This window comes from Canis lupus, chromosome 32 (assembly GCF_011100685.1).
Source record: "Canis lupus familiaris isolate Mischka breed German Shepherd chromosome 32, alternate assembly UU_Cfam_GSD_1.0, whole genome shotgun sequence".
Lineage (NCBI taxonomy): Eukaryota > Metazoa > Chordata > Mammalia > Carnivora > Canidae > Canis > Canis lupus.
The window spans coordinates 20032336-20055761 of NC_049253.1; the positions used below are offsets into that span (position 1 = coordinate 20032336).

General features: G+C 37.9%; 1 long non-coding RNA gene and 1 pseudogene across 3 annotated transcripts in view; one reads left to right on the top strand and one right to left on the bottom strand.

Moving 5' to 3' along the window:
* Positions 1 to 4606: 4606 nt before the first annotated feature.
* On the bottom strand, positions 4607 to 5083 carry LOC119877809 (annotated as a pseudogene).
* Positions 5084 to 9889: 4806 nt separating this feature from the next.
* Positions 9890 to 23426, top strand: part of LOC111093667 — an 84741-nt gene continuing 71204 nt past the window's right edge. For 2 of the 3 annotated variants that reach the window (XR_005382830.1, XR_005382831.1), the window contains exons 1-2: positions 9917 to 10016; positions 11036 to 11162. This is a non-coding gene — a long non-coding RNA (uncharacterized LOC111093667). Of the gene's footprint in view, positions 10017 to 11035; positions 11163 to 23426 lie in introns of all 3 variants that reach the window. The other variant, XR_005382832.1, reaches the window with a different exon arrangement.

Sequence of the window (23426 nt, forward strand, 5' to 3'; positions counted from 1 at the left end):
TTTCCACAGAAGGCCGGAGTGCTTCTGCCCTTCCCACTATGCCTACATTTTTAAGGTAACTAAATAGTTGCCAAGGAGATATTAGGCACTCTTGGGAAACACTAAAAATTAAATCTGGAAAATTATCCCAGTCTTACTGAAGTAACCTTAATTGTTCAAGTAACTGCAAATGTCTCTACCTTTCATATAATAAACTAAAATCTTTTCATGCCTTCGGACCCCCCACTCCACCCTCCGCTCTGCCCTGAAGTTAGCCTCAAAGACTAGAAGCCTGAACAGGTCACAGTTGTTCTTCACAGATCATTATAGCTCTATGAATTATGAATTTATACAAGTTTCTTTTATCCTGTTGATAAATTATTATGACATTGTAATGAGCGTATTCTTTAGGTTTACGACTTACTTCCTAAGTTAATGATCACTTTGCAATAGTTTGTTAGGACCACTAGGGTAACAGAGTACCACAAATTGGATTGCTTAGACAACAGAAAGGCATTATCTCTTGTTCCCTGGAGACTAGGAAACCCAGGGCCAGGTTGGCTCCATCTGAAGGCTGTGAGGGAGAAATCTGTTCCATTCTTCTCTCCAAGCTTCTGGTGGTGTGACAGCAATCTTCAGCCATTGTTAGCTTCTCCTTCATCACCTTGATCTGTGCCATTATCTTCACTTGGCATTTTCTGTATGTATATGTCCAAATTTCCCTGTTTTATAAAGATGCCTGTCATGTTGGATTTAGAGACTCTCCTTCCTCCAAAATGACCTCATCTTTTTTTTTTTTATGACCTCATCTTAATTTAACTAATTACATCTGCAACAACTCTATTTCAAAATAATGTCATATTCTGAGGCATTAAGGGTTAAGACATCAACATATGAATTCAACCCATAACACAATTTTATTGAATCTAAATTACATGTATTCAAGCAAAGCAAGAAATAATAACTCATGATGTTTGAAATTTATATCTGAAGCCATATTCATTTTTCCCATATTCTCCATAGCTTTTTAGATTTCCATTGCATCCTTAAGCTTTTATTTTCAATGTCTATATAGTGTGGCAATTGCTTCTATTTGGATGTCTTATAGAGGCTCTTTTTTACCCTTCCTAAAGTAATTTCTACATTTTTAGGATTCTCAATTCTATTACCATTGTTTGGATTACCACTTCATACCTTAGTTTGATATCACGTGTTCACTCTAAAATTCATAAATGCTTGAAAGTCAGGCACTTGAAGCCAGGTTTCATTGAGCCTGCATGGTAGTAGATCTATGACCTTGGGCAAGTGAACTTCCTTGCCAGTAAAGGTATACATTTGTAATAGGGTATTTTTGTTTTTGTTTTTGTTTTTTGTTTTTTAAGATTTTATTTATTTATTCATGATAGTCACACACAGAGAGAGAGAGAGAGAGAGGCAGAGACATAGGCAGAAGGAGAAGCAGGCTCCATGCAGGGAGCCTGACGTGGGATTCGATCCTGGGTCTCCAGGATCGTGCCCTGGGCCAAAGGCAGGTGCTAAACCGCTGCGTCACCCAGGGATCCTGTAATAGGGTTTTAGCAAGAACTATATAGGATACTGGAAATAAAGTTGGTAAAGCTGTGGGCACAATGCTTGAGATTTAGCAAATGCTCAGGTAATTACCTGTTTTCATTTAATTATTCAAAATGGCTCTGTGTTATCTGCAAATTGAAGGGAAAACAATGCAGGCTTTTCTCCAGGTCATTCAACAAAATTTACATAAGACTATGCATAGTTGGTCATTTAACTACTTATATAAGACTACATCAATTTTTTTCTAGGTCACATTACTGTAACAAATGACCCTCCCCTAAGTCTCAAGTAGTTCATAAAAACAAAGGGATGTTTTGTGTGTGGTTTTGTTTTGTTTTGCCCTTGTTCCTGTTTTGTATTAGCTACTTGTCCCAATAGTTCTGCTCCTGCCCCACATTTCTGCCCTATTCCAGAATGCAGGCTACAAATAGAACCTGAAGGCCCTATCTTGAACATAGGATTCTTATAAGAGAGGAAAGGAGATCAAACCAAAGTATGCAATGGCTCTCAAACCGTCTACTCACAATTGCCATATTCTCACTTCTACTCAAATTCCATTGCCCAAAGTAAATCATTTGGACCAGCATGATACCATGAGGTTGGAAAGTATACTCTTTCCACAGAAGGGGATAGCAAGTCACATGGTAAAAGATAGAAATACGTAATCTTCTAACAGGGAAGGAGGGAGAAAATAATTCAGAACATAATACAATCTGTTACAAGGACCAAGCCTAGTTCCGATGCCAGAAAACCACCAGGATTAGTATCATACCCTCTGTAGATGAGCCCTTTTAGTTCTCCCTATTGTTCTGAATCTGCTGGGAAAACACAATAGTTATAACTTTGAAATGACTAATATTAATATCCCTCATCAAAGGCTTTTGGAAAAACATCTAATTGGCATACTTTTGTCCACATGTATGATTAAGCCCTCCAAACTTCCCAAACCAACATGATGTTTCCTCCTCTGCAGATTCATACCAGCTTTCCACAATTTATCCGCAAGTGTTTAGTGGTCTAGGAGACATCTTTTGTTTCTGCCTAGTAAGGAACACTTTCTGGCTTCCTCTGGTCATAATATCCCTCTCTTTTTTTTTCTTATTACCCTTTACCATTTCAGTCTCCTGTCTCAGTTGGGTATTTGGTGCTTTAAAGCAATATGAAATTAAAACCAAAGGATCATTATGCATTACAATTTTCTTAGAGAAATAGTTTAAGAATAAATCCTCCAAAGTATAGGTAGGATTTGGGCAAATGGATGGGAAGAATTCCAGATGAAAGAATTAGGGTGGCAGCCCTGGTGGCTCAGCGGTTTAGCACTGCCTTCGGCCCAGGGCGTGATCCTGGAGTCCCGGGATCAAGTCCCATGTCAGGCTCCCTGCATGGAGCCTGTTTCTCCCTTTGCTTGTGTCTCTGCCTCTCCTCTCTCTATGTCTCTCATGAATAAATAAATAAAAATCTTTAAAAGAAAGAAGAAAGAAAGAAAGAAAGAAAGAAAGAAAGAAAGAAAGAAAGAAGGAAGGAAGGAAGGAAGGAAGGAAGGAAGGAAGGAAGGAAGGAAGGAAGGAAGGAAAGAAAGAAAGAAAGAAAGAAAGAAAGAAAGAAAGAAAGAAAGAAAGAAAGAATGAATCAGGGTTTGACACACCACAGATGAGCAAGTCCAGGAGGAAGCTCAGTGGCACTGGAATCACAGAGTGCTTTAGGGTAGAAACCAACAATAAGAAAGAAGCATGGGAGAAGTTAAACGTGACCTATGGTGACAAGTGAAGGTAACTAGGTTTCATCTTGTCAGCAGACAAGGATGTCTCCTTGTCTCTTTACAAGGAGAGAATAGAAGAGTGAACATACACACACTTTATACCATCATGCTTGAAAGCATGGTCTCAGATAGTTTGCCCTGGATTTGAATCCTAAACAATTACTCACTATCTGTATAAACTTAACAGACATTTAACTATTCTATTTCTAATGTACAGTGGAAATATATTTATCTGTGGAGTTAGTGCTCATCTGTGGTTACCATCATCCACTCTGGCGAGTTTAGTCTCAGTTTGGAGAGAGTTACTACAGAATGTAAAATGGCATTTGGAACCATTGACTGAAGAAGACAGTACTGATACTGAGATTTGAAAGTGATGCCCAAAGCCCCACTGCAGAACTGGACCACAACAGAAGCCACTGCTCGGTTTAGTGCTCAGCAAATGCTGAGTGCTCATGAAAGATTTTAGGATCATAGATTTGAATAAAGAAGAAAACAGAAGCCACGGTCATTTCTGAGATAATTGCTGTAGTTTAGAATAGAGGAAATAATGGAACAAAATGCAAATGCAAATTGTAAATATGAACAAGGGAATATAAACATTTGAGCTATTTCAAAGGCACATGGACAGGATTCAATGATAGAACATAACTGCTAGTTTCTAAGCATATTGTTCAGATCGCTAGGGATTTTCAGTGTAAGACTACTTGTTTTATTCCAACATGCATAACAGAAAGGAAATCACATCATTTTAAGATAGCAGCATTGGTTGTCCTACAGTCTTCTTGTGTTCTCAGACTCACATATGGTTAGGACAGATACCTGAAGAGTTTGTGGTAACTCAGAATTTATTTGAAGAGATAAATATGTCTCAATAAATATGTTTTGATGGCTCTTATGCAATATCTCATAATTTAAATAGGTACTTATCAGAAGTGAAATTAATATGCTTTTTTTATTTGGTAAGTCAAAATATCTCCATTTTGGGATCCCTGGGTGGCTCAGCGGTTTAACGTCTGCCTTCCACCCAGGGCGTGATCCTGGAGACCCAGGATCGAGGCCCGCATCAGGCTCCCTGCATGGAGCCTGCTTCTCCCTCTGCCTGTGTCTCTCCCTCTCTCTGTGTCTCTCATTAATAAATAAATAATCTTTGGGGGAAAAAAAGATAAAAATAAAATATCTCCATTTATAGACAAAAGTCATTAGTGGAGAGATTAGGCCTTTTGTTTGTTTGTTTGTTGTTTGTTTTGGTTTTGGTCAAATGATGCTGTATTGAAATATTTTCCCTGGCAGTTCTTAGCTGGCTGGGCATTCCACCACACACTGCTGACGCTGTCTGTGATGTCATGGAGTCACGGCTGTCAACACTGCAGCCCACAGACTGGGCAGTCCCCAGGATCTCTTTAATGTTTCCGGAGAGTTCTCTGGCTAAAGATCAGTATCACATCTGTCAAGCAATGTTGACAATCTCATTAAAAGTGATATTTCCACTGTGTTTCCCGGTTTTCTGCTTCTTTCTGTCTCTTGGAGGTTTCTTGAGGGCTTTGATAACCAAGACAGAGGAAGAAGGTACCACTTCAGTCAGGGCCTCTCTGTTCAAATGGTCAGTTTCACGGTCATCCTCAGGCCCTTCCAATTGCCTGTTGCCTTGGCAATGTCAACACCAACCTTTTTTGGAGACAGACCCAGAGGGGTGATCTTTGGGGCCAGGGCGGATGTGGCACTGACTTCCCCACCAGGGCACCTCAGGTATACAGCTTTGATTTCATTCATCGAAAAATAAGTCCATGTCATACACATGCACATAGGAAGAGCAATGCGGGTATTCAAACCAGGCAGACTCCATATTCGGGGGAAATAGACATGTACATGCATCATGTGAACTAAGATCTTAATTTCTTAATGCTAATATGAAGTTGATTCACTAAGCAGTTTCTCAGGAAAAGCGAATACTAAATGTCACAACAGATGGAATGCTCGTTTGTTGTCTTATTCCGCCCTTTGGAGGTTTCAAGCTGCTGCTTCTCGCTACAGAACTTCAGTTAGGAAAGTCAAAGTTAGAAAAAGCAAATGAGAAAGAATAGAACCACAAGGGGCAAATCTTCCAGCATGACAAATTCGGGATATATTTCAATAAGGAAAAGAAAAGGGAATATTGCTTATCTCTAAACATTGGGGGGGGGGGTGATATTTGCTCCTTCCCTTCCTTATGCAGAATTCCTGTACTATATGTCATGATATCTACATGTAGCATACATTAGTATGCTTTTATCTGCAGAATCCAGAGATTCAGCTACCATTTCTCTGTTTTTCTCTCATTTTCATTTTAATCACACATAGTAAGAAAGTTTGTGGCCAATGAAATGCCTACTTCAAGACCTGCCCCTAGAAGTCATATGGATATCTCAAGGCAAAAGGGACCCATGAACTACCAGCCTGCATCTTAGGCTCCATCCCACCAAATTATTGTCATAAATTATATAGGAGAAAGTGTCTCTGCAACTTCCCTTTGATTCTTTGACATGTCCAGGTTTTGCAGTAACCTGGCAGCTTAGTGAGCTGAAGGCTTTGTCTGATTAAATCCTAGGCTTCTTTTTGTCTTTCTTTGGTCCACCTCATGACAGTGAAACCAGCTTGAAGGACCCAGCCCAGCATGGTAAATTCCCAATGATTTATGCAATGTCACTTTCTTGATGATTAACCTGAATAAATCATGGTGGTATTTTCAGCAGTGATACAGCTGCCCTTTATATTCTTATCAATTTTCAGGGCGAGAAGAAATTAGCCCAGTCCTCTCATTGATCTTGTGAGGAAAAGTGTACCTCACAGCAGGGGTTCTACTGATAAACAATGAACACTACAAATCACTTATCAGTTTACTTTTAATCAATAAAACTTCTCACGATACATTATTCTAGCAATTGGTCTAAATCACTGTGCCTATAACTGTTGTTTTCAAAACCTTTTAATCTAATTGGAAAATCTTCCTTTGTACTAGTAATAAACACTCACTAAACTGTCTGCACCTAATTGAGCTATAGTAATTTATGGGTGCTCCCTACTGTTTTTTCCCCTCTTTAATCAGAGGACCATTTTATGTCTTTAACTAATGAAATCTAAAAATCCACCCAGTAGTTCTGATCAAATGTCACTAGTGAATAAATCTTCATTAACACTGGCAGGTTCCAAACCTACCTTCAATCTTGATTTAATTATTGTCTCACAACATACTCTTTTGTCAGGTGGAAAACACCTTTTTTCCCCATTTCTTCAAATAGCATGCCTTCATCACCAGAGATCTATAGGGGTAGAGCACGGCCCTCAGGCAGCTAGGGATGGAAGCAGAGTCATCTCCAGTATAATCAGTTCCATGTCCCCTGGTCATGGGCACTGCTTCTGTTTCTGTCTCTTCTGCAACTTTTTATCTTTGCCAGTATAAAAACGCATTTCTAGCAATTTACTCAAAGTGTTCAAGCTCTGATAAATTAATTTACTCAAAGTCAGAGAAGAACAAAAGATAAACCAAAATACTGTTAAGAGGAATAAATTATGCCCACTATAGCTGATTATTACAGTAGGAAAGTTTTCTTGGGAAACTAAAATCAGAGCAAATGGAATTAGATACTAAACTTGGAGGAGTGTCACAAAGCTGGCACCTACAATCGACCAACCAGATCCAGTGGAGTCTTCATTAACTATATTAACATTAAATTGACAAGGCACTTATTTTCCTGAACTGTTCTCAGAAACACTGACTGGTTTATTTTGAAAGTTCCTTTTTGTACCATCTGCTTCATTTTGAAACATGCCCTCATATCATTTATATAATTCTAAAAAAGTATGCCACCCACAAGTGACTTGGATACCTTAAAATTAATAAAAGAGAAATAGATTCTGACAAGCAGGAGCTAGATCAAAAGTGAATGATACTAGCTTTGAGAGCTAGTTTAATTGCTAGTTAACAAATATTTATGTAGTTTTTACCATATGTCAGGTACTCTTCTAAGTCCTTCACAAATTTTAATCTTAGAAACAATTCTAAGAGGTTGGTCTTATTTTTTAAGAATAACATTTTCCAGCTGAGGGCACTGAGGCAAAGTTCAAGCATTTTGCTAGTCGTATAGCTAGTGAGTGGTAGAACTGGGATGTATCCAAATAGATAGGCTTTGGAGTTTGTGCTTTTTTTCTCTACATCATGCTATCATTTTGCACAATTGCATATCTGACTTGATTATGAGTTCTAGAACATAAGGCAAAAAGAGAGCATAACAATGCCTCAAGGAAGATATTTCTTCTGATATTTAATTATAAAAATGTATCCTAGCTCATATTCTACAGAACTCTAGCTTTCCACCATGATTATCAAAAAAAAAAAAAAAAAAAAGGATTCCACGGGTCAATGAACTGAGCTATGTTAACCATTTTTAAAATTTCCTTAGAAATTCACAAACACACTGTCATGCTAAAGCTTCTGAGAAGATGTACAACAATGACATAGGATAACTAGATGTAAGCTAGTATTTATAGGCCTACTCAACAGCAGAACAAGTTTCCTGGGAGGCTCATTAATATCCTGCAGAACCAATGACTCACCACGAATCACCTTTGGAAAAGTCATGTTGTCTTGTTTAATGTGAGTCCTTCAAAGGGCACTGAATAATATGTTAAACATTTTCTAAACATACATTTATTTATTCCAAAAAACAAATACAAACTGGTTTTTACATGCTTCTATCAATTTTTCAATTGAATGTTTAGCACTAAAACACAATGTGTTAAAGATGATCCTCAAGGAAGCTAACCTACATGTAACCTTCCTGGGGTCACTAGATAGGATGAAGATGAAATGCAGGCACCATCTGCCACAATATCCAGGACTATAACTTATATATTATTAATGTTTCAGATTAGTTGCCTCCCAAATGAGATTTTGGAAAACACTTACTAACTTGGTCTTAGATCATATTTTAAAATGGGATACAGATATTTTATTCCACAGTACAGGAGATTTTAGGTCTTTAAGGGAGGCGGTTATTTTTCCCAACACTGGGTCAATTGCTGACTCCCAGAGCCTTGTATTTTTTGAAAAGTTTTCTGTAATTTTTCTATTTGGGGCCTACAGCTGGCTTTTCTAAGTGCCTATGGCATATCTTTGCACAAAATTGGGGTTCTTGTCTTTTCTATTTCTGCTTGGATATTCTTCAGTGGTTAGAAGTATGAGCTTAGACTGGTCAGAATAAAAAAAAAAATATAGCTCCCACTTTTTAGCTTGGGACTTTGGCCATGTTACTTTGTATTGGTAAGCCTTTTATTATTGACCTATAGAAAGAGAGTAATGATAGAACTTGTTTCACATAATTGTGATGACTAGCTGACATAATGCTTTTAAAGTAAATGATATGGTACAGGCCATCACCCACTAACTGGTAACTATTCCTAAGATCATGGCTTAAAACTTTAGTTTGCCTTAGAAATATGGGGGAAGCTTATTAAAACACAGGCTTCTGAGCCCTATCCCCAGAGTTCTGATTCAGTGCCCCTGGGGTGAGGCCTGAGAATCTGCATTACTGCCAACTTTCTAGGTGTTGCTGATGCTGTTGGTATGAAAACCACACATCATTGCCATAGAGTAACTGTTCTATAAAAAGAGAAGCTGTCACAGTGATGATGTTGTATTTATAAGAGGAATTTACAGATACATGAATTGGACACATTTAGGAAAATTCTGCATCTAGGGGTATCTGGGTGGCTCAGTCAGTTAAGTGGCCAACTCTTGATTTTGGCTCAGGCCATGATGTCAGGCTTGGGGATCAAGCCCCACATTGGGCTCTGCACTCAGTGGGGAATCTGCTTGAGGATTCTCTCTCTCACTCTCCCTTTGCCCCTCCCCCTGCTCTCTCTAAAATAAACATTTTTTTTTTTTAAAGAAAACTGCATTTAGGCAGAGTGATTGTCTTAACCTAGGGTCTACTAAGAATAGGATTTGTAAAGAAAAATAATAAACATCTTCAACTGGTCTGCACTGGTCTTGCACTGGCCTGGGATGGTTTCCTTCTTTCAAAACAGTATTGCGTTGGAACTGAGTGCTGGGTAGCAATATTTTGTTTCCATTGTTGTTTTGTATCAAATCCTCTTGTTATGGCATATGGTGGTCTGACATATTAGAGCCCATTTTAGATTCTCTAAGGTCTGTCTCAATGATGTGATTAGGATGATTCTCCCCTAAAACTTACCCAGTGAGAAGTAACACTCATGAGTCATTGGGGACCCCTGAGTGTGCAGCCTGGACAAGAATCATTGAAAAGTTCATCTTTTCACCTTAGAACAGATGGAAGCAGCTAGAGTAAATGATAGACAGAAGGGGAACAGACTTCATTACACCTTCTGAGTTAATATTGACCTGGGAAAAATACAATGATTTCAAAGTTTGTCCTGATAACTGAGAAGCCTTCTTAATTAGAGGTAATGTCAAAAAGGTGGCTATTCCCCAAAATTCCTGCCCACCTACCATCTGCTACTGATAAAGGTTGGCAATTAAGAAATGTTAAGAGTAAGTTCTAATTACCTTCCTACCCTTGTATCTTGTTCCCTTGTTGCTCTTTGATAGCCTTAATTGAAGCCCACATGTGAATCACATCTTCTGCTGCATGCTGGCTCCTTCTGCCTGAATACACAGAAATCATCATAAATCCTAAGTTGCCCTCTGGTAAGCGTACGCTGTTAGAAACATAATCTTATACTTCTCAACTTTTCTGTGTATATTCATCTGATTTTACTGTACTGTTGTGAGTGTGGCAGTGATAGCAGCTCTAAATTTAATTCCCCAAGAATGGCACTTGCCAATTGGCCTAATCCTCTTCTTCGGTAAATTTGATGATGCAGTGGAAGTGGCAGCCTTTCTCACCAAGCCCTCACCATGTGTAATGAGATCCATGTGGTCATATCCTATTGGTGTCACCTCTTCTTTTTATAAGTCATAGGAACAAATTTTAGAATCTCTATTTTCAGTAGAGAGATTTTATTTTCTGTGCTTTGGGTACTGCCAGTAGAGAACAGAAAAAGAAGAACATTATGATTTTGGAAGTAATTTATGGCTGCTGAGTCTCTGGTTATATAGAAATAAGAGCTTGTTTGCCCTCCTACTGCCAGATAAGAATTGACATTCCAACACAATGTTGCTATGGTGTTTTTTGAAGGAGAGATTCACCTCACTGCACTGACCTGGAAAAACACAAAATAATTGTTTCATTGAGGCCATCATAAATATATCTCTACAAGTAGTGCCCAGAATCCACAGATCTTCAAATATCTGAGTTTATGAAATTTATTTATATCTAGCATCTGTTCAATTTTTTCAGTAATTATTTTAGCAAAAACTGAGGAGCCAGATCCTGATAATTTTCTCCTTTATCACACAATTCAAAAATGCAGCAAAATACAGGCAGTTATTCTTTGTGGAGCACTTACAGGAGCAAAACCATATGCTGTTCTTGTTTGGGATAATTATAAATCTTTAAATATTTAAATGCACTTGTCTTTGAAACTAGTATCAACTCCAAAACAAACAATTTAATATGAATAACTCAACACCTAGAATGTCTATGTACCACACAGTTAATTAAGTCTATTCATGTATCCACACAAACAATTGCAAATGGCTTTCATGTGTTTGCATGAATAACCAAAGTAAGTTATAAATTTGTATTTTCTTTTCTTTTAAAATAGTCCATCAGGACTTGAAACCATTGAGTTGTAAAGTTGAGCCTTCAAAATCATCCAGTCCAGAGATTTTCAAGTTTGACTATGCATTATAACAAGCTTTGGATTTAAAACACATAAACCTGAGTCGCAGGTATTTATGAATACGAATAAGAATTTGAGATTCTTACTGTGTCTTCAATGGGAAACTGGCATGTCTATTTTTTAGGTGTTTCACAAATCATTCTGATGGGCATCTGTATCAGTTTCCTAGAACTTCCATAAAAATTACTGTAAACTGGGTAGCTTAATTAAACTGAAATTTATTCTCTCATAGTTCAGGAAGCTAGAAGTGAAAAACCAAGGGGTTGGCAGAGCCAAGCTCCTGAAAGCTCTGAAAGCCTCTTCCAAGCTTCTGTGATTGCTGGCAATCCTTGGCAATCCTTCGCATTCCTTGGCTTGCAGTTGCATCGCTCCATTCTCAGCTTCTGTTGGCATTGTATGGCCTTCTTCCTTGTGTGTCTGTTTCTCCAGGTCTCTCCTTATAAGGACATTCATAGGGATTAGGGATTAGGAATTGACCATATTTGGGGAAATTTAATCACTAAAAAACCTGAAGTGAAAAGTATTGATCTAATTTCTCTGAGGCCCACCGATACTATTGATATAAAATGGAGAAGTTAAGCAACTTGTATTAGTTATCTATTACATCATAAGAAATTTCTTCCTAAATTAAAATAACAAATCTTTATTATTTAACAGTCTCTGAGGGTCAGGGATTCAGCTTAATTGGGTGGTTCTAACTCAGAATCTCTTAGGAGGTTGTAGTCAACCTGGCCTCTGAGGATATAGTCATCTGATGGCTTAAATAGGGTTAGGTCCACTTAAAATCTCACTTAGTTCACCACTCTAAGTTGACTTTAGGCCATAGTTCCTCACTAGGTCAGCCTCTCCATAGAGATGTTCAATCGCAGGGAAGACTCTATTTACATGGAAGATATGGCAGTGAACGTTCACTGAAGTCAATGATCTGAGATGGAGAGAAAGGACATGAACCAAGACAGAAGCCATAATGACTTTGGTAACCCAATCTTGGAAGTGACATACCATGATTTCTGCCATATTTAATTGATCACACAGATAAATCCTAACACAGTGTGGGAGGGGACTTATACAAGGGTTAATATCAGCAGGTGAAGATCATTAAGAACCATCCTGGAAGCTAGCTACCATTAGTGAGGAGTCAGGCATCTTGATTTCAGGCCTAGAAGATTAAACAGTAGCTGTCAAGGTGAATCCAAGGGTTAGCATCACTTGGGAGCTGATTTAAAAATGCTCACTCTTAGGGGTCTGGGTGGCTCAGCTGGTTATGCATCTGACTCTGATCTCAGCTCAGGTATTGACCTCAGGGTGGTGAGTTCAAGCCCCATGTTGGGCTCCACTCTGGGCATGGAGCCTTTTTTTTTTTTTTTTTTTTTTTTTTAAAGTTTATATACCATTTATACAGATGGCTTTTATTTTTTTATGATAGTCACACAGAGAGAGAGAGGCAGAGACATAGGCAGAGGGAGAAGCAGGCTCCATGCACCGGGAGCCCGACATGGGATTCGATCCCGGGTCTCCAGGATCACGCCCTGGGCCAAAGGCAGGCGCCAAACCACTGCACCACCCAGGGATCCCTGGGCATGGAGCCTTAAGAAAAATGCTAAATCTCAGATCTCACCTTCAATCTACTGAAGTAGAACTTAAATCTTAATAAGATCTCCAAGTGATTTGTATGCACCCTATATTCTGACTCTGCAGAAGCAAATTACTGATTCAGAGACACTGCCCTTTTCAAAGTAATTCCCTTGGTAGTACAGCTAGTCAAAAGAAACTGTCATTGCTTGAAATCTGCTAGGAATTTTGCATTGGACCAGATCATAAGACACCCTAAGAAACTGAGAGCCCTGAGAGCCAACATAGGACAATTCTCCTACGTGCACCCTTCTCTTGCTGCAATGAAAGGCTGCTGTCCCCTCCCCATAGAGGACAGACATAGCAGTGGGGTTGACCAGGTAGCCTGTAACACACACACTTAAGCAGAACAATTTGGGTTCAATGAGCCTGAAACAGGGAAAGATATTCCCACACAAGAAGATAAACCTGGCACAGGTTGTATGGGCTATTTTTTTTTTTTAATTTTTATTTATTTATGATAGTCACAGAGAGAGAGAGAGAGAGAGAGAGAGGGGCAGAGACACAGGCAGAGGGAGAAGCAGGCTCCATGCACCGGGAGCCGGACGTGGGATTCGATCCCGGGTCTTCAGGATCGCGCCCTGGGCCAAAGGCAGGCACCAAACCGCTGCGCCACCCAGGGATCCCTGTATGGGCTCTTTATCTCTTAGTAAGAAAGTGTTCGATGCCTAAAGTCCATTCCCATGAGGCCAAGCAGGGGTTGGAAGACTGTGAGCATGAGATTGCCTTACACAACGCAGATTTTTCTAGGTAGTATAAAATATTTATTTAACGTCATATTGTTTTTTTCTTTTTTTACACATAGTAACTGTAATGTGATCTTTAAAAGCTTCTAAGACATGAAGAAGTAAACAAAAAATGCATATAGTTTAAAGAGGAAAGAGTCAATAAGATCAGACACAGAGATGGTCCAGATGTTGGAATTTTCAGACAGAGTTTTTAAATAAGTATGAGGGATATGTTAAATATTCTAGAGAAAGGTTAGCAACTTAAAGGAAAATAGGAGAGAAAAACTAGAAAAGAATCAAATGGGATTCCTAGGGATAAAAAATATGTGAAATAATAAAAGGGGGCCTGGTTTGTTTAATCAATTAAGCATCTGCCTTCACCTCAGGTCATGATCTCTGGGTCCTCAGATTGAGCCCCGTGTTAGGCTCTTTGCTCAGCAGGGAGTCAGCTTCTCCCTTTCCCTCTGTGCTCACTCTCTCTCTCTCTCTCTCAAATGAATATGTAAAATCTTTAAATTTCTTTTTAAATCATAAAGAATTTATTTGATAAGCTAATGTGGTCTGGGCGCAGATGGGAAAAGATTCAGTGAACTTGAATAAATGTCAATAGAACTTATCAAATCTGAAACCTATGAACATAGATAAAAATATTAATGAATGAAATCAAGCAATACATGAAAAAGATAATGCAGTTTAATCAAACAGAGTTTATCTCAGAAATGCAAATTTGTTCAGCACTAACGTTTTTACCAATTTAATTACCATATTAAGAAGAAAATAGCATGAAATAACCACCGTAGGATCAGAACAGGCATTTGATAAATTTCATGAAATAGTCGTCACTTTGCCTTTGAGATTAGAAGAAACACAAGGATGTCAACTCTGACCATTATGTTATAATGTGATGTATTTTATATATTGAAATCACAGATCCTTACCAAGTAAGCTGAGTCATTCTTATCTAGGAAAATGTCCTCTATTTGTAGGCTTTTTAATTTTTGTTTTCTTCTAGCAATTTGCAGATAAATATACCGTAGTGATAGTCTTGAACTTTCGTGTCCTTCAAAGTCTCAGGACTTCCTTTATTAATTCAAAGTCCTATATATCAGATACTGTACTAGGTGATAGTATTATTTACAGGCCTTGTCATTAAAGAACATACAAATAGGTGGAGAAGGCAAAATAATAAATGGGAATTTATAATCAATAGAGGTTGACACATGCTACTCCAGAGATAAGCAAAGACTATTAGAGGCACATAAGAGGGGATTAACCTAATATGGGAAGGTGAGGCCAGACAGAAGTAAGGGAAGTCTTCTAGGAGCAGGGGAATGTTAATCCTCAAGTTTGACTGCTGTTTAGTAGTTTCATTCTATCAGATTCCAAGTCACAAGCACCAAATTCAAAGTAGTCAGAAGAATTCCCTAGTGATCCCACATACATTTGGCCTTCTTTATGAGATAAGTAAGCCAGAGACAACACACATTCATTTATTTCCACATGAGCAAGGGCGTGTGAATCCAGCTGCAGCCTTGCCAAGGGTTAACGGTCCAGTGTGACATTCTGCTGGACCTTCGTTTAATGGATACTGTATGTGGCCACTCATGCTGACCAGTCCTTCCTGATCTGGGTACTATTCCTACTTTGCCTGGAACCATCTGATTTATTCATAATTTTCTGTACTAGCTATTCCCAATTCATGTGTATAGAGAGAAGGAAACAATGGGCAGTATTAACATCTTTATGTATTCCCACAGAGGAAAGGACAGTGAAGAGGTGTTTTGACAGAAGGAATTACAAGTGCAAAGACTCGAAGTAAGAAAGAGATGGCTCTTTTAGGGAACTGCAAGTGCTTCAAAATGAGTAGGTTTTGAATGCAAGTGTGGGAGGGAGGGCCAGAGGGTGGAGTTGAAGAAGGAAGCAAGGGCCAGGCCATAAGAGGACCTAGATATCACACTGGGGAGTTTCAACTTTCCTTTTCCTTAGGCCAAGGAAAAGCTCTCTCTCACTGTGAGAGCTATTGAAAGGTTTTAAGAAAGAAATTGTGTCATTGCCTGATTGAGTTTTGTTTTAAGAAATATTACCCTAGTGACAATGTGAAAAGTGAACTTAAGGGGGCAAGATAGGAGTCTTGGAAACCATTTAGAAAATTGTTACCTGGGTGGACTGCAGAAAGATGACGCCATAATTCAAGGTGCTGGTGCTAGGGTGGAAAGGAAAGGACAGATTCAAGAGATTGAGTAGATAGCACTTAGTGGTTAATTAGACACAAGGAGTGACATGGGATAATTATGCTTTAGCCCTTCCTCCTACAGCATTCATCAAAGGACATTTCTGTACTATTGTGTGTTCTTCTGCTGTGTTTTATACTTCTTCACCAAAGCTTGCATTTCTCAATCATCTTGTTAAAAGCCTGAAAATGTTCATCCATTTATAGTGCTTTATATTGCCAGTTTGTAAGACAGCAAAAATAAAATGTATCTTTGAATAAACTATCACATCACTTCTCGAGAAAAAACCGTGAACATAATACTCAAGTATACATAAGATAAATGTGGGATGCAATTTTTATCTATTGTGATCTAACTTCACATGTTTATTTGCATGGAACCTTGAACTAAAAGAAATCTAAGGAAAGAAGTATTTCAAATCACTTTCTGGCTAATTCTAAATTAACCAGAATTCTCTCTTTATATCAATATTCATTATTGAAAATCTTATTAAAATGAAATTGTTAAAACCCTGTTTTACTATATCTTGCCAAACATAATTTTTTGATGAGTCAAGGTTATTTTTGTATTCATAAGTAATCATTATAAGTATCACTGCTTAATCACCCTTCATCTACTCTGTATTCAGTAATAACTTCATTCATTAAGCATACCAGAGGAAGAGGAAGATACTTTTTTTTTTTTTTTAAGAAATGAACAACCTAGTATAGAAAGTTACATAGTTTCAAGGGGAATTTTAGATTTGACTTTTAGGAATGCTATTGAACTTAGTGTGTGTGTGTGGGGGGGGGGGGGTTGGAGACATCAGGTGGTTTCATTTGTGGACATAGGGGGCCCACTATTGCAAAGGGGTCCACCTGGTATGTTCAAGGACAGCAAAGGAAGTGAGTATGACTAGAAATGAGTGACCAAGAAGAGGTATACAAGATAAGGTCTGACATTTAATGAGATGAGCACTGGATGTTATACTTCATGTTGGCAAATTGAATTGAAATAAAATATTTAAAATAAACCAAGATAAGGTCTGAGGAGTTACCAGCTATGACTGATTTAAAACAACTGCCAAATTCTTTGACATTCTTCTCATCAAAGGTGGAGCCTAGGTTCTGTTTCCTTAAATCTATGCCTGGAGACTGGTTGGCCAATATCATAGAGTTGAAGTTATGCTGTGCCAGTTTCTAGCTCCAAACCTTAAGAAATCAACACCATCTACCTTCTTTCCCTTGAGATACTTGCTCTTGGAGCACAACTATGAGGCCTCAAAAAGAGCAAACCACTTGGAGAGGTTACTTGTAGGTTCCAGCTAACAGACCTCTGACAGCATCAGTTTTCAGACTTGTAATCGAAAAGGCCTGTTGGATGATTCCAGGCCAGCCACCATCAGACTCCAAGTGCATGAGAGAGCCTGAGAAAGAATCATTAGCTGAACTTAATCAATCCCAGATATGATAATAAAATGTAACTTTATATAATATGATAATAATGAGATATAATATACAACATAATCTGTGTTTCTTCATCCACTAACTTTTGGGGCGATCTGTTACAAAGAAATAGGTAAATGATCAGAACACCAGGTTCTATATCCAGGAAGTCTTTTTTGGTCATTGTGAGGCTTCCATCCTGAGTTAAAGAGGCCACCAAATTTGAGCTGAAGATTAATATGATTTGCCTAATATATATTTTTAAAGATTTTATTTATTCATGAGAGACACAGAGAGAGAGAGAGGCAGAGACGACGCAGGCAGAGGGAGAAGCAGGCTCCCACAGGAAGCCTGATGTGGGATTCAATCCTGGGACTCTGGGATCATGCCCTGAGCTGAAGGCAGACACTCAACCACTCAGCCACCCAGGCGTCCCTGCATTATATTTTTAAAGGATCACTGTGAGTGCTGATTTGATAAAACACCGTAAAGGGTAAGGGGTGGAAGGAAGAAAATTAGGCCAGTGATGTAACTAAGGTATGAGCCCATGGTGTTTGGGATAGAGGTGGTAGTAGTGAAGTACGTAAGAACTGCTCGCAATCAGGATACGCTTAAAGGAAGATTGAATAAGATTTCTTGAAAATACTGATGTTGGCAGGGTCAATTGGGTGGATCAGTTGGTTAAGGGTATACCTTTGGGTCAGATTATGATCCTGGGGTCCTGGGATTGAGCCCCACATGGGGCTCCCTGCTTGGTGGGGAGCCTGCTTGTCCCTCTCCCTCTGCCTGCCACTCCCCTTGTGTTTTCTCTCTCTCTCTCTCTGTGTCAAATAAATAAATAAAGTCTTTAAAAAAATTAAAAAAGCAAATATTGATGTGGGCATAGTCTACTTTCATATACACATTCTCCCAAGAGTCATCCTTATTTATAAACATTTCCCTCTTAGTATAGAGCAGAGTATATTAATAATTTTTACCTTATTTCAGTCTATTTTATTAGCATATTTGAAGGGAATGTTGGAGCATCAGGTACTTGCTGTTTCTCTATATACTGTTTCATTCTATGGAAGATACTTTACCTGGTCACTGGTGGCCACTTCTGCAGCTCTCATTAAACTTACCCCAAATAAGTATTCCCTCTGCCCTCTTTGCTTAAAGTAAGATAAATGAAGGTTAAAGAAAGAGTGAACTAGATGTTACCTGGAGCCCATCTAGTTATTTTTATCTGATTTCTCTCACCCAGGGAATGACTTAATTAGACAGCCGCTGTTCTCACTATTACGCTGTGGAAATTTTTACTTTGGTGAATCACCTTGTCTGATAAAAAGAAATATATAATTAAGACCTATGGGAAACCATGACACTTTGTAGCAGCTTCCACATTGGCTACACACATGTAAAAATACAGTACGCCAAGTCAACTGTGCATTAAAACAAAGTTTGCTTCCTGTGAAAACTTTGTTCAAGATGATGAAAAGAATGAATTTAGGATGAATTTAAAAATTGAAAGGAAATGATCCAAACATCATACAAAATAACAGAGAAATGAAGAATTCTAGGGATTCTGGATATGAATGTGTTCAGGAGAGAAAAGCTGATGGAATATGAGTTGTCATCAAAAGTATAAATACTAAACCCCATGAGACCAAATGCTCTAACCACCCTCTAACACTGCAGGGTGAGCATTTGTCACATGAAATCCAAGTGTAGTTTGTCTCATCCAATGTGTAAGTCTGAACCAGTAATCATACAACTTTAAAGCACAATTTTCCAATGAAGAGAACCACCAGTCTATAGGTAATGCTTAATTTTTGCTGGATAAGATCTCATAATTCAACCCATAAGATGCCAAATGCTAGCCAAATGGAAAGTGCCCTTCACAACTTGACTCTGAAAGCATTTGTTTTGGGAGATAAAGTAATATTTTGACTTTGACTTTGCATCTGAAGAAAAGAGTGACCATGTCCAAGATTCCTACAAAATTATAAATAAAAGGAAAATTTGATGCCTGGTTACAACAGCTGCTGGGCCATGTGCAACACCATTTCAGGGGCAGGTAAGAAATGAAGCATGAAAATACAGTAGTGGCACCATCAGAGAGCCACATGAGGAATCCTTTGAAATTATAACCTAATTGGGCCTCTGGGAAGAGACTGCCTTAGCAAATGCAAGTATTCATTCATCACATTCTGAAATATCATTTCTTCTCTTTTATTTAAATCTCAATAAATATTAAGAAAAAGCTTTGTAATACTTATTGCCAATTAAGGAAAAAAATGAAGCATCATATTAATGGAAATAATTATCAGAATTCTAGATCTATCATTAACAGGTACACCTGGGCAATTAATGTCCTGTTTGGTGACAGTTTTCCCAACAGTAAAACTTCAGTTAAAATAGCTTTTCTCACACTCCTCCTCAAGTCCTTGCTTTGTTTGTTTTTTTAGATTGGTTCACCCTAGACTATGGTGTGGAAATGCAGGTGTTGGTCCTTGGGCACAGCCTGCCGTGTACATGAGCCAGTGGAGAAGTGGAGGTCCTCCTTTTCATCATCTAGACACAGATAACACCAAGACTATAACAACAATACAGAAGAGCCAAAGGACTGATTTATGGAAAGACTGGGATACATAAAAAAGAGAAATTATGGTGGAGGAGGCAAAAGTCAACACAACAAATATTAGCTTGTCCAGAGTAAGCACTGCACAGGGAAAGAGTATGTAAGTCCTGGAGTGTACCTTCCTTCTTAGTCTGCCTTCCCAGGTTCTACAGGGAAATGGAGATGGCAACTAGAGAAGAGGCTTGAGGCTCAGGTCCCTCAACAGGAGTGGAGATGAGTCTTGCCCTGTTGTTTGTGTAGTAGTATAAACTGCAGTAAGGTTCATCCCTAGAGCTTTTACTTCTAAATTTTTAATGATTACGTATGGTGAATAATCACATATGCTCATATCTCCCGAAAGCATTTCATTCATTCATTCGCTCATATATACATTCATTTTTCAAGTATTAAATGAATGCTAACTCTCTGTCAAGTTAATGGTAAAATAGTAAACAGGTCATTTAAGCAAGAAAGTTTTATACTGTGACTAGTGCTCTTAAGCTATTAAACAGGGAGGTGAGTGAGAATTGCAACAGAATAAGGACTGCTCTAGGTAAGATGATCAGGATGGTCTCTGAGGAAATAATATCTGAGCTAAGATTTTTGTCTATAAAATTGAGATATAATTATATCAAGCTTGGAGGTTTTTGGTAAAGATTAAAAGATACGACGTGTGCAAAGTGATTACCACTGTATGGTTCCTACTTAGCACTCATACATATTAGAAAACAGTCATTGTTCCATGTTATTTTCATGCTTATTCTTCATGATATCCTGCCAAGATGTGCAAAGAAGTTATTATTGATTCTATTTAATAGATGAGGAAACTGTAAACCAGAAAGGTTGAAAGATTTTCTGCGACCGACACAACTAGTAAGTGGTTGAGCCAGGACTCAAACCCCAGTCTTTGACTCTAATTCCAATGTACTTTCAGCACACACTCTCAAATCACTTGGAAGCAGCACTTATTTATCTGTCTGTCTCTCCATCTCTCCATTCATACCCACGTAACTACCTATGTATCCATTTATATTAGTCAGGGTTCTCCAGAGAGGGAAAAAAAAAGAAATGTATATTTGTATCTCTGCTAATACTTTTCCTACCTAGCTATTCTATGTAATATATGTCATAATATATATGATATATCATATATATGATATATATGTGTGTATATGTATATATGTGTGTGTATATATGTATATGGAAAAATAGGTATTTATTTTATATATACATTCTTTTATATATACACCATATATATATATATATATATATATGGAGATAGAGAGGTATTTATTTATTTATTTTTGAGAGATATTTATTTTAAGGAACTGGCTCATGTTATTATGATTGTAGGTCTGACAAGTCTGAAATTTGTAGGGCAGGTGAGAAGGTTGGAAATTCCAGTAAAAGTTGCACTCTTGAGTCTTCAGGTAGTCTGGAGGCAGAATGCCTTCCTTTTCAGGGACCTCAGTGTTTTCTCTTGGGGTCTTCAACTGACTGGATGAGGCCTACTCACAAAGTGGAGAAGGAATCTGCTACTCAAAGTCTACCCATTTAAATGTTAATCACATCTAAAACTATATCTTCATAGTTGTATCTACACTGGTACTTCCAAACAACTGGGCATTCTAGTCTAGTAAAATTGACATATGAACTTATCTACCTACCTATCTACCTGCCTACCTATCTGTCTAGGAGTTCATACTACCTTTTGTCATAGGATTTACATTAATCTATTGAATAAAAGGAAGCTCTCTATTAGTTTCAGCTGTGGGTTTGGGAGTTATGGACAATTCAGATTCTAGCAAGCATTCTTTTCCATGAGTGCTCCTTGATATAATGTACTTCTTGTTTTAAATACCATTATAAATCATGTTTTATTTGCATGCATTACAGTGGATGTTCACCACTGTTCAGGTATATGATACAACTATTTTATTTTTTTTCCTTCAGCTTAACTAAACAAACCAAGTGCTTACACAAAATAACTTCCCACAAACTCATTCTGACATTACAATGTGAAAGACTCCAAGAGGAGAAAACTACCCTTTCCTTTGTGTATGAGGGTATGGGTTTGATTCTTGGTCATTCATAAAATCACATAAAACAAATATTTTGTGAGTTTGACAAAAATATCAGTTGAAGAAATAGGATATCTCAGTTCTATCCATTATTTTTGTAATATAATGTCTAATATTTATTATGATAACCTGTAATGTATACATTTTATGCACATAAATATTATTTATAATTGTCAAAATGAACACAAACTAAATACTTAATAACAAACAAATGGCTAAATATAGGGTATGTTTTGCAGCCCTACAGAATGTTTTACAAGACTTTTTTTTTAAGACATGGGATACTGCTTATAAATTTATGCAATTGAAGATATATTCCCTCTTTATAATATCTCAAATATGTAAAAAATGCATAGACCAGAAGGGTATTTACTTGAAAACATATAGTTATTATCTATAATGACTATAATCTTTGGACAGAAGTCTATGGATGATTTTACTTGGCTTCATTATATTATCTTTATTAAGATTAGCTTTTATGCCACACTTGCACACTTTTGGAATAGTAAAAATAAATAAATCTTGCCTACAAGGAAAAATAAATGAAAAGGAAAAAAGAAACTTAGGTATTCTGGTTCCATAAAGTGAACTTGAGTGGTTTATTTTGTGGTATATGATCTCTTTTGGTTTTCATCCTTTTATACTAAAATAAGAAAAACAGGGTTATAAGCCTTCTGATTATCAAACTTTTATAGCTTTAGGAAAGAAATTCTAGAAAAAAATTCATTTCTCAGTTTCAATTTGTAGCTCTAGATGCTCACCCCAAGAAGCTTCTCTTAAATTAATGATGAGTGTAACAACCAGCTTGTGTGACTATGCTGACATTGTTTCTCTACCCAGAGTGCACACATCTCTCCCACTAACTTGGGTCAACCTTCAAGGCCCACACTAGCCCTGGCTCTCCAAAAAGTCTCTCAGATACCTCAAGCCCAGAGTAATCTTTCTTTCTCATATTCAGCACATCATGTGTTCGCATTAATTGTAAGGCTAAATCCTTCCCCTGAACTCCACCTCCTTTCTCTCCCATTAGTTGTCCTTTTTAAAATGTTTTTCAGATTTACCAAAGCCCTATTCTTTCCTGTATATACATGTGCAAACTTCTGACTGAACATCTTGCAGCAAGCTCTCCCACTCTCCTGCCTTCACAGCACAGCTGACCCTCTGTTCTCTCCACTCCCTCCTGTGGATCGGGGAAAGCAAGCTCTAGGCTCAGATGGGACTGACTGCATTACAATTACCTGTAACCTTCTAATTCTCAAATCCAATTGGCTATTCTTTCTTTCTTTCTTTTTTTTTTTAGAATAACAGGTTTTATTTTTGTGATTTTTTATTTATTCATGAGAGACACAGAGAGAGAGAGGAAGGGACATAGACAGAGGGAGAAGGAGGCTCCTCATAGGGAGCCTGATGTGGGACTCAATCTCTGGACCTGGGATCATGCCCTGAGCCAAAGGCAGACGCTCAACCACTGAGCCACCCAGGCATCTCTCGAATTAGCTATTCTTAATATTGTTCTCCTGTGCTCTTTGTATGGTAACTGAAATTATTGGCCGCTACCCCCTCATGAAAAGCTTTTCCTTTGGCTGCCACCTCACTCTCTTCTTATTTTTCTTCCACT